The sequence below is a fragment of the Wyeomyia smithii genome, chromosome 2, assembly GCF_029784165.1.
Source record: "Wyeomyia smithii strain HCP4-BCI-WySm-NY-G18 chromosome 2, ASM2978416v1, whole genome shotgun sequence".
Taxonomy (NCBI): domain Eukaryota; kingdom Metazoa; phylum Arthropoda; class Insecta; order Diptera; family Culicidae; genus Wyeomyia; species Wyeomyia smithii.
The window spans coordinates 34,393,329-34,403,004 of NC_073695.1; positions in this window are offsets into that span (position 1 = coordinate 34,393,329).

A 9,676-nucleotide genomic window follows, 5' to 3' on the forward strand; every position below is an offset into this window, starting at 1 on the left:
GCAGGCGGCATTCAGGATAGTGACCGCCAGTTCTCACAATCTAGTTTGTCGCTTTTCTTGTAGATGGGGCAAACAACCCCATCCTTCCTCTCCGTTTCCAAAATCTTAGCAATCAACCGATGCAGACAACTGGCCAACTTGTCTGGGCCCATCTTGAGAAGCTCCGCTCCGAAACCGGCCTTTCCAGCGGTTGTTCTTAAGCCATTGGATAGCATCATTAACTTCGCTTATCGATCTCCGTTGCTTGCTGCACCGACAGAGTCTCCTGCGTCGCTGTTCTGGTCTCCTGCCTGTACCCCATTCAGATGTTCTTCGAAGTGCTGTCTCCACCTTTCGACCACCTCACGTTCATCCGTCAAGATATTCCCCTCCTTATCCTTGCACATGTCGGCTCGCGGAACAAAGCCTTTCCGGTATGCGTTGAATCTCTGATAGAACTTTCGTGTTTCATGAAAGCGGTACAGCTGTTGTGGTTCTTCGCACTCCTCCTCCTCCGGATGGCGCTTTTTTCTGGAAGAGTTGGGTTTGCTGTCTCCGTTTCTGTTTGTACCGCTCCACGTTCTGACAGGTGGCTCTCCGCAGCATCACTGCGCTGCGTTCTTTTCGTCCAATATCTGCCGACATTCCTCGTCAAACCATTCGTTACGTCGACTTAACTTCGCGACCTAAGACGTTCTCCGCTACACTGCTGATGGCTGACTTGACGGTATTCCAGCAGGCCTCTAGAGGAACTTCTCCCAGCTCGTTCTCTTCTGGTAGTGCAGCTTCGAGAGAAAGCGCGTAGTTTTCGGCGACTACGGGTTGCTTCAGCAACGGTACCATATGTTGTTCACAACAGATAGTTTTTGGCGTATCTTAAACATCACTAGGTAGTAGTCCGAGTCGATGTTAGCGCCCTGATGTGTTTTGATGTCGATAATGTCTGAAAAGTGCCGACTATCTTTGAAAATGTGGTCGATTTGAGTTTCTGTTGGTTAGTGGATCTCCAGGTGTACCGATGCTGGAGGCTATGCTAGAAAAAGGTGCTACGTATGGCCATGTTCTTGGAGGCGGCGAAGTCAATTAGTCTTAGGCCATTTTCATTTGTCAGCCGGTCTGCGCTGAATCGTCCAATTACCGTTCTAATTTCCTCTTCCTGACCGACCTGAGCGTTGTTATCCCCGATGACAATCTTAACATCACGTGTCCATCCCTATACGTACGCACCGTCGTCCCTTTCCAGCATACCTCTTGCAGCGCTACGATGTTGGGTACTTCCTGGAAAATTGAGGGAACGGTAGTTTCATGTTCCGAGTATCCAATCGTTAGTCCATTTCAGTCGCCTGGGTCTTTGCCGATTATTCTCGTTCAAATTTTCTGTTATAGCGTTCGTTGCTTTTGTTTTTCGCGGTGCAGGCTTGCAAGGCCCACGATCAACCCCACTTTCTCGCAGGAGGACCGACATAGTGCTACTGTTTTGAGTCCCGAACACAACCAGAACTTGTACATAACGCTGGTGGGTGCGTCACTTAGGGCGCCTGTGGTGGCGTTACCTGTCCATGAAACTTCCTTCCGATGAGGTAGGGGTGGCATGTGGGAACGATATTGCGCCGTTGGTCCAGTCATTCGTCAACCAATGAAATGAAATAGAAACAAAAAACAATAAGGGTAAATTAGAAAGAACGTATTTTTTTAATCAGTTCATATCAAATGCCAAAATCGTTCATTTGTCAATTAATTCAATAGAAACAAAAATGTAAAATCTAAATATATAAAAATGCAGTCCTGTCTGTTTTTCTTTCTGTCTGAAACTACTAAACCGATTGACATGAAAATTTACATGTAAGGGTTTTTGGGGCCGGAAAAGATTTCTATGATGATTGAAGACCCATCCCTTATCTGGGAGCGAGGGGTCCCATACAAGTGAAACACAAATTTCTGCACAACTCGAGAACTAATCAAGCAAATCAAACCAAACTTGGCATCTGGAGGTTTTTCGGAACAAGAAATATTTCTATGGTAGTTCTACACCCCGCCCTCTTCTGTAAGGGAGGGCTATCGTACAAATGAAACACAAAATTTTGCAATATGTAAAAACTAAAGAAAAAACAAATTTGGCAGGCGAAAGTTTTAAGAGGCAATAAACTTTCAAATGAAGGTTCGATACCCCTTCCTTCTCTGGAAGGGAGAGGCGTATACAAACGAATCACGAATTCCTGCGTAGCTCAAGAACTAATCACGTAAATATAACCGTATTCGGCATGCGAATGTTTTTAAGGGTAAATAATTTTTAAATGGTGGTTTAACACCCCTCCCTACTCTGGAAGAGAGGGGGTTCCATACAAATGAAACAAAAATTTTGGCACAACTCACGAGCTAGTCAAGTTGATCTAACTAAATTTGGCAAGTTAAGGTTTTGGGAGCAAGAAATATTTTTATGATGTTTCGACATCCTTTCCTCTTTTGGAAGGAAGGGCTTCTATACAAATCAAACACTAATTCCTGCATAACTGGGGGACTAATAAAGCAAATGGAACCAAATTTGGCATGTGGATGTTCGTAATTAGAGGCCACAAATCGACCTTAAACATCAGTGGTAATTCCAAGATGGCGACATCCGGTTTTCAACAAACAGCCAAAATGTTCGATTTTCACCTCAATCGGACTTTTTGGAATCAGAATGATACACAGAAGTAAAAAATCGATCACAGACACCATTTTCAATACTGAGATGGCGGTTTCCGGTTTCTGTAAAACAGCCGAAAATAATCGAATACCACTCAATGTGGGTATTTTCCTAATCGGTATGATGCATGTTTGCCGGGTAAGCTAGAATAATATAAAAATATGAAGCATACCAACAATATTCAAAAATGTCGAAATTGTCCGAAAATGACAGAAATGTCTTAAATATCAAAAATGGCCGAAATGACAAAGTAAATATCAACATAATTTCGATATGTCGAAAATGTCAAAGCTCACATTCTGTGCCGAACACGCATCAGTACTGGACGTGTTTGGTGATCGGTCCGATAGAGTATAAAACAAAAGACGTGTGAACAAGTGTTGGCATTGTTTGCCTGGTCAAGTGAAATAAATCCGGGTTCAAGGTCGTGCCTTTGTGCAACTGTTTCGCATCGTGACTGCCAGCTGGTGCGTAAGCCGATTTGGCTGCTGGCTGGATTGTGCTACAGCAGTGGACGAGACACAAACGAGGAAAAAGAAGAAGCCATCAGTGTCAGCGAGTTGTATCGCTGTGTGGAGTGATCTCACACCTGGCTCGCTGCTGGTGGCTGTTTGGTGCTGCTGTATTGGTGCTGCTGGCTGTAACGGCTGCTACTTCGAACGATCGGACAACCAACCTTACTGGAAGGGAGAAATAAAAAGGTACGTGTTCTTGTCAGCGCTAGTGCGCTAGACTTAGCGCGATGGATGTAGATCCCTCACCTCCCGCGCCACCATCCCCGAACCCCTCTGACCCTGACCCTTCTGTTACCCCCTCCCCTGTTCATTCTTCAGTCCCCCCTCGCCCCAGGCTTTACCCAGACGGAGCCCAGGGCAGCTATACTGTTTATTTTCGGCCAAAGGCAGGACCGAAATCGAAAAAGTTGAACCTCTTGCAGATTTCTAAAGACCTGACGAAGGAGTACAAGGGCGTGACCGTAATTTCCAAGGTCCGGCCTAACAAGCTCCGTGTCGTGGTCGGTAACCTGAAAGAGGCCAACGATATAGCTTGCTCTGAGCTCTTCACACGCGAGTATCGCGTTTACATACCCGCACGAGACGTGGAGATCGACGGTGTCATAACCGATTCGAGTCTGTCCGTCGAGTGTATACTGCAAAGTGCCAAAGGGTGCTTTAAGAACAAAACGTGTCCCGAAGTAAAGGTGCTCGACTGCAAGCAATTGCGGTCAGCATCGATCATCGGTGGCAAAACAGTATACACTCCGTCAGACTCGTTTCGAGTTACGTTCGCCGGGTCTGCACTACCAAGCCACGTCTCGATCCACCGGGTTCGTCTCCCTGTGAGGCTCTACGTGCCCCGCGTCATGAACTGCCTGAATTGCAAGCAGTTAGGCCATACAGCCGCCTACTGCTGCAATAAGGCACGTTGTGGCAAGTGTGGGGAGTCTCATGCGGAAGATTCTTGCAGTGTTAACGCTGAAAAGTGTATTCACTGCGGAGAAAATCTGCATGAGCTCTCGACATGTGCGGTGTACATGCAGCGCAGGGATAAAATAAAACGGTCTCTCAAAGAGCGTTCAAAGCGTTCCTACGCTGACATGCTGAAGAAGACCGTTACCACTTCTCCCGTTACTTCGAACCCCTTCGATCTGTTGCCCTCTGAGGAAACCGATTCTGACGATTCACCAGCGGGAGCATCTTACGCCAATCCTGGGGAGTCTAGAAAAAGGAAAAGTGTTTCCTCTCCTAAACTTCCCAGAAAAGGTCCTAAGATTTCTCAAAGTGAAATGAAGGTTACAAACAAACCAAACAGTGCTGCGGAAAAACCGAAGCAAACTCCTCCTGGGCTGGCAAATTTAAAGTCCCAGAAGGAGTTCCCAGCACTGCCAGGAACATCTAAAACCCCAGTTGCTCCTTTTACACTCCCAGTTGATGAAACAAACTCTGGATTAGTGAAATTTTCTGACATTGTGGACTGGATTTTTGAAACTTTCAATGTACCCGATCCAATTAAAATTTTTCTTACAGCATTCCTCCCAACAGTTAGATCATTTTTGAAGCAGTTGACTGCCCAATGGCCTCTCCTTGCAGCGATTGTATCCTTCGATGCCTAATTCAACTGCGTATATGAAGGATTCTATCTCTGTCTTACAGTGGAATTGTAGAAGTATTTTACCAAAAATTGATTCGTTTAAAGTTTTGATAAATAAAAACAAATGCGATGCATTTTCCCTTTGTGAAACTTGGCTTACTTCAAATATTGATCTCAACTTCCATGATTTTAATATTATTCGCCTTGATCGAGACACCCCATATGGAGGAGTACTTTTAGGGATTAAAAAGTGCTATTCTTTCTATCGTATTAACCTCCCCTCGATTCCAGGCATCGAAGTTGTCGCATGTCAAATGACAATACAAGGTAAAGAGCTTTGTATTGCCTCAATATATATTCCCCCCAGAGCACAGGTTGGGCAACGGCTGCTCTTTGATTTAATAGAACTTCTTCCCTCGCCACGTTTGATTTTGGGAGACTTCAACTCTCATGGCGTGGCTTGGGGTTCCCCATACAATGATAACCGCTCCTCTTTAATCTATAACCTTTGCGATGACTTCGACATGACTATTTTAAACAACGGTGAAATGACACGTATCCCGAAACCTCCAGCGCGCCCAAGCGCTTTGGATCTATCCTTATGTTCGACGTCGCTACGGTTGGATTGCACATGGAAGGTAATCCTCGATCCTCACGGTAGCGACCATCTGCCTATTCTTATTTCAATTACTAACGGGTCAACTCGCATGCGACCAATTGACATTCCGTATGACCTCACACGAAATGTCGATTGGAAGTTATACGAGGAAATGATTTCAAAAGCGGTCGAGTCGATTCAACATCATTCACCACTTGAAGAATACAACCTCCTCGCGGGCTTGATTCTCGACGCCGCGTTGCAAGCCCAAACGAAGAAATATCCCGGCGTAACGATCAAAGAACGGCCTCCCACTCCGTGGTGGGACCAAGAGTGCTCCGATGTCTACACGCAAAGATCCGACGCGTTTAAGGCCTACCAGACGGGAGGTATACCTGGCGACTATTTACGGTATTCGGAGCTTGATACCAAGCTTAAAAGCTTGGCTAAAGCAAAGAAACGTGGATACTGGCGTCGGTTCGTGAACGAGACGTCGAGGGAGACATCGATGAGCACTCTTTGGAACACAGCCCGAAGAATGCGGAATCGCGTAACGGTCAACGAAAGCGAGGAGTCTTCAAGTAGGTGGATATTTGATTTTGCCAGGAAAGTATGTCCGGACTCTGTTCCTGAGCAAAATATTGTTCGCGATGCGTCTCCGGGCCACGACGCGACAGAATCACCTTTTACGATGGCAGAACTTTCAGTTGCCCTCCTGTCCTGTAACAATAACGCGCCTGGATTAGATAGAATCAAATTCAACTTGTTGAAGAATCTACCCGGCAATGCCAAGAGGCGCTTGTTGAACTTGTTCAATAAGTTCCTGGAGCAAAACATTGTACCGCAGGATTGGAGGCAAGTGAAGGTGATCGCCATCCAAAAACCAGGGAAACCAGCTTCTAATCACAACTCTTATAGGCCGATTGCAATGCTATCCTGTATCCGGAAATCGATGGAAAAAATGATACTCCGTCGTTTAGACCACTGGGTCGAATCAAATGGTCTACTATCAGAAACTCAATTTGGCTTCCGCCGTGCCAAAGGGACGAATGATTGTCTTGCGTTGCTTTCAACAGATATTCAGCTGGCGTATGCTCGTAAAGAACAAATGGCGTCTGCGTTCTTGGACATTAAGGGGGCTTTTGATTCCGTTTCTATTGACATTCTTTCGGGTAAACTTCACCGACAAGGATTTTCTCCAATTTTGAACAATTTTTTGCACAACTTGTTGTCCGAAAAGCACATGCATTTTACGCATGGCGATTTGGCAACTTTTCGCATTAGCTACATGGGTCTTCCCCAGGGCTCATGTTTAAGCCCCCTTCTTTACAACTTTTATGTAAATGACATCGACGAATGTCTGGCAAATTCATGCACGATAAGACAACTTGCAGACGACAGTGTAATCTCTGTTACAGGAGCCAAAGCTGCCGATTTGCAAGGACCATTGCAAGATACCTTGGACAATTTGTCTGCTTGGGCTTTACAGCTAGGTATCGAATTCTCTCCGGAGAAGACTGAGATAGTAGTTTTTTCTAGGAAGCATGAACCTGCTCAGCTTCAAACACAATTAATGGGTAAAACGATTTCTCAGGTTTTGGTACACAAATATCTTGGTGTCTGGTTCGACTCTAAAGGCACCTGGGGTTGTCACGTGAGGTATCTGATGAAAAAATGTCAACAAAGAGTGAATTTTCTTCGTACAATAACCGGACAATGGTGGGGAGCCCATCCAGGAGACCTTATAAGGCTTTACCAAACAACGATATTGTCTGTTATTGAATACGGGTGTTTCTGCTTCCGCTCCGCAGCAAACACACATTTGATCAAACTGGAGCGAATACAATATCGTTGTTTGCGTATCGCCTTAGGTTGCATGCAGTCGACCCATACGATGAGTTTGGAGGTTTTAGCTGGAGTACTACCATTGAAAAACCGCTTCTGGAGCCTGTCTTCTCGTATTCTAATCAAATGTGAGGTCTTGAACCGTCCCGTGATTGAAAATTTTGAAAGGTTAATCGAACTTAATTCTCAAACCCGTTTTATGACATTGTATTTCAATCACATGTCCCAAAATATTAACCCTTCTTCGAATATTCCAAATCGTGTCGACTTATCAAATACTTCTGATTCTACTGTGTTTTTCGATACATCCATGATAGAAGAAACTCGTGGAATCCCGGATCATTTACGCGTGCAGCAGATCCCTAAAATTTTTTCCAATAAATATCGAAACATCAACTGCGACAATATGTACTACACTGACGGATCACTTCTTGATGGGTCCACTGGCTTCGGTATCTTCAATAACAATTTAACCGTCTCCCATAAGCTCGATAATCCTGCTTCTGTTTACGTCGCAGAATTAGCTGCAATTCAGTACACCCTAGGGATTATCGAAAAAATGCCCACGGACCATTATTTCATCTTTACGGACAGTCTCAGTTCCATTGAGGCTCTCCGATCGATGAAAGATGTTAAGCACTCTCCGTATTTCCTGGGGAAAATACGGGAACATCTGAGTGCTTTATCCGAAAAATCTACTCAGATTACCTTAGCGTGGGTCCCTTCTCACTGCTCGATACCGGGTAATGAGAAAGCGGACTCTTTGGCTAAGGTGGGCGCAACAAACGGTGATATTTATGAAAGACCAATTGCCTTTAATGAATTTTTCGCACTTGTACGTCAGAATACGATCATCAGTTGGCAAAATGCTTGGACCAGAGGGGAATTGGGAAGGTGGTTACATTCCATAATCCCCAAAGTATCGACGAACCCGTGGTTCAAGGGGTTGGATGTAGGTCGGGATTTCATTTGCGTGATGTCCCGGCTTATGTCCAATCACTATAGATTTGACGCGCTCCTCCGTCGTGTTGGGCTCGGGGAATGTGGTATCTGTGCCTGTGGTGAAGGTTATCACGACATAGAGCATGTGGTTTGGTCATGCCCTGTACACCGTGACGCCAGGTCTAAATTAATAGCTTCCCTGCAGGCCGAGGGTAGACAGCCGGCTGTTCCTGTTCGTGATGTCTTGGCGAGCCGTGACCTATCCTACATGTCCCTTATATACGTTTTCCTGAAATCCATCCACGCCCCAGTCTAGTCCCGTTCCCCTCCGTCTACACCCAACAAAACGACAAGAACACGTTTGAACCTTAAGCACAAAACCAGCAACCAGACCCCGCACAACAGAACCAGGACCCAAGGACTACGAGCCTCTGTCCCAACTCACGACATCGTGGCTCAGCAGAACGAATCCATACATGCCATTCGACGATTATCAGACGACCATTGAACAACAAAACACTGATTGGAAATCCCATGCTAGTTTTAAGTTAGACTTAATTTCAGCTCGTAGTCGGCAGCGAGGATAAAAAATTTGCTTTAGTTTTTAAGTCATCAGATATAATTGGCGCCGTTAAACATTAAATTGAATTGTGCCGTGTCAAATAAATGTTATGTGAAGAAAAAAAAAAAAAATGTCAAAGCCGAAATTGTCAAAATTTTATTGTCAGGTGTGGTTATAATTGTCCTTAGAAACGCAGATTCACGGCACTTTTAAATATATTGGGGAACTTAGAATATTTCGTCTAGTTTATTTCTATCAAATTCGAAAACAGATAATAATTTAAATTTTTAAATGGCTATTACTTTCTTCATGATTTGAATTCATTATTTTTCACTATTTTTCGAAGTTGTGCATATGTTAATGATTGCCAGCCACCTGGTCACTATCGTCCGTCTGCAATTCTAAAACCTGTTTAATTTTTGGGCAAATTTCTGATGTCTCCAATGGAATTAGGTTTTTGCGAGGAAACAGTAACAGATTGAATACCCAAAACCGGCCGGCTGTCGGCAAGCCTGATCCTGACACATTCAATAAACTTGCAGTAAACGCATACCATTAGGCTCCATTGATCTTTCATCGCCGCATTTCTAGATAGGCAAGACAGAGCTGTCAGCGAATATTTCCACACATCTGAGTCCGATAAATTATGATTTCATAACAATGCGAAAGCGGGAGTAATTTATTTGCGCAATTTCATACACTGATTAGTTCTCCAGCCGTAAATAAATGACAACGTACGGCAGACAGGCGCGTTCGTGTGCAGAAGCAGGTGGCCAATCAATCCCGGCGCATTCCTCTGATTTCAAGCGTTTGCACGCATACAGCGAAAGCCACATTTCGTTGCATCAGCCAACCGCAATATATCTTGTGTGTGCTCAATCTGTCCCGGCTCCAATAAATCTAGCGGCTCCTCCGGTGGCATCCCTTGAATTGCCCACACCATTGCCGGATTCGTTCTGACTGTTGGAACGCA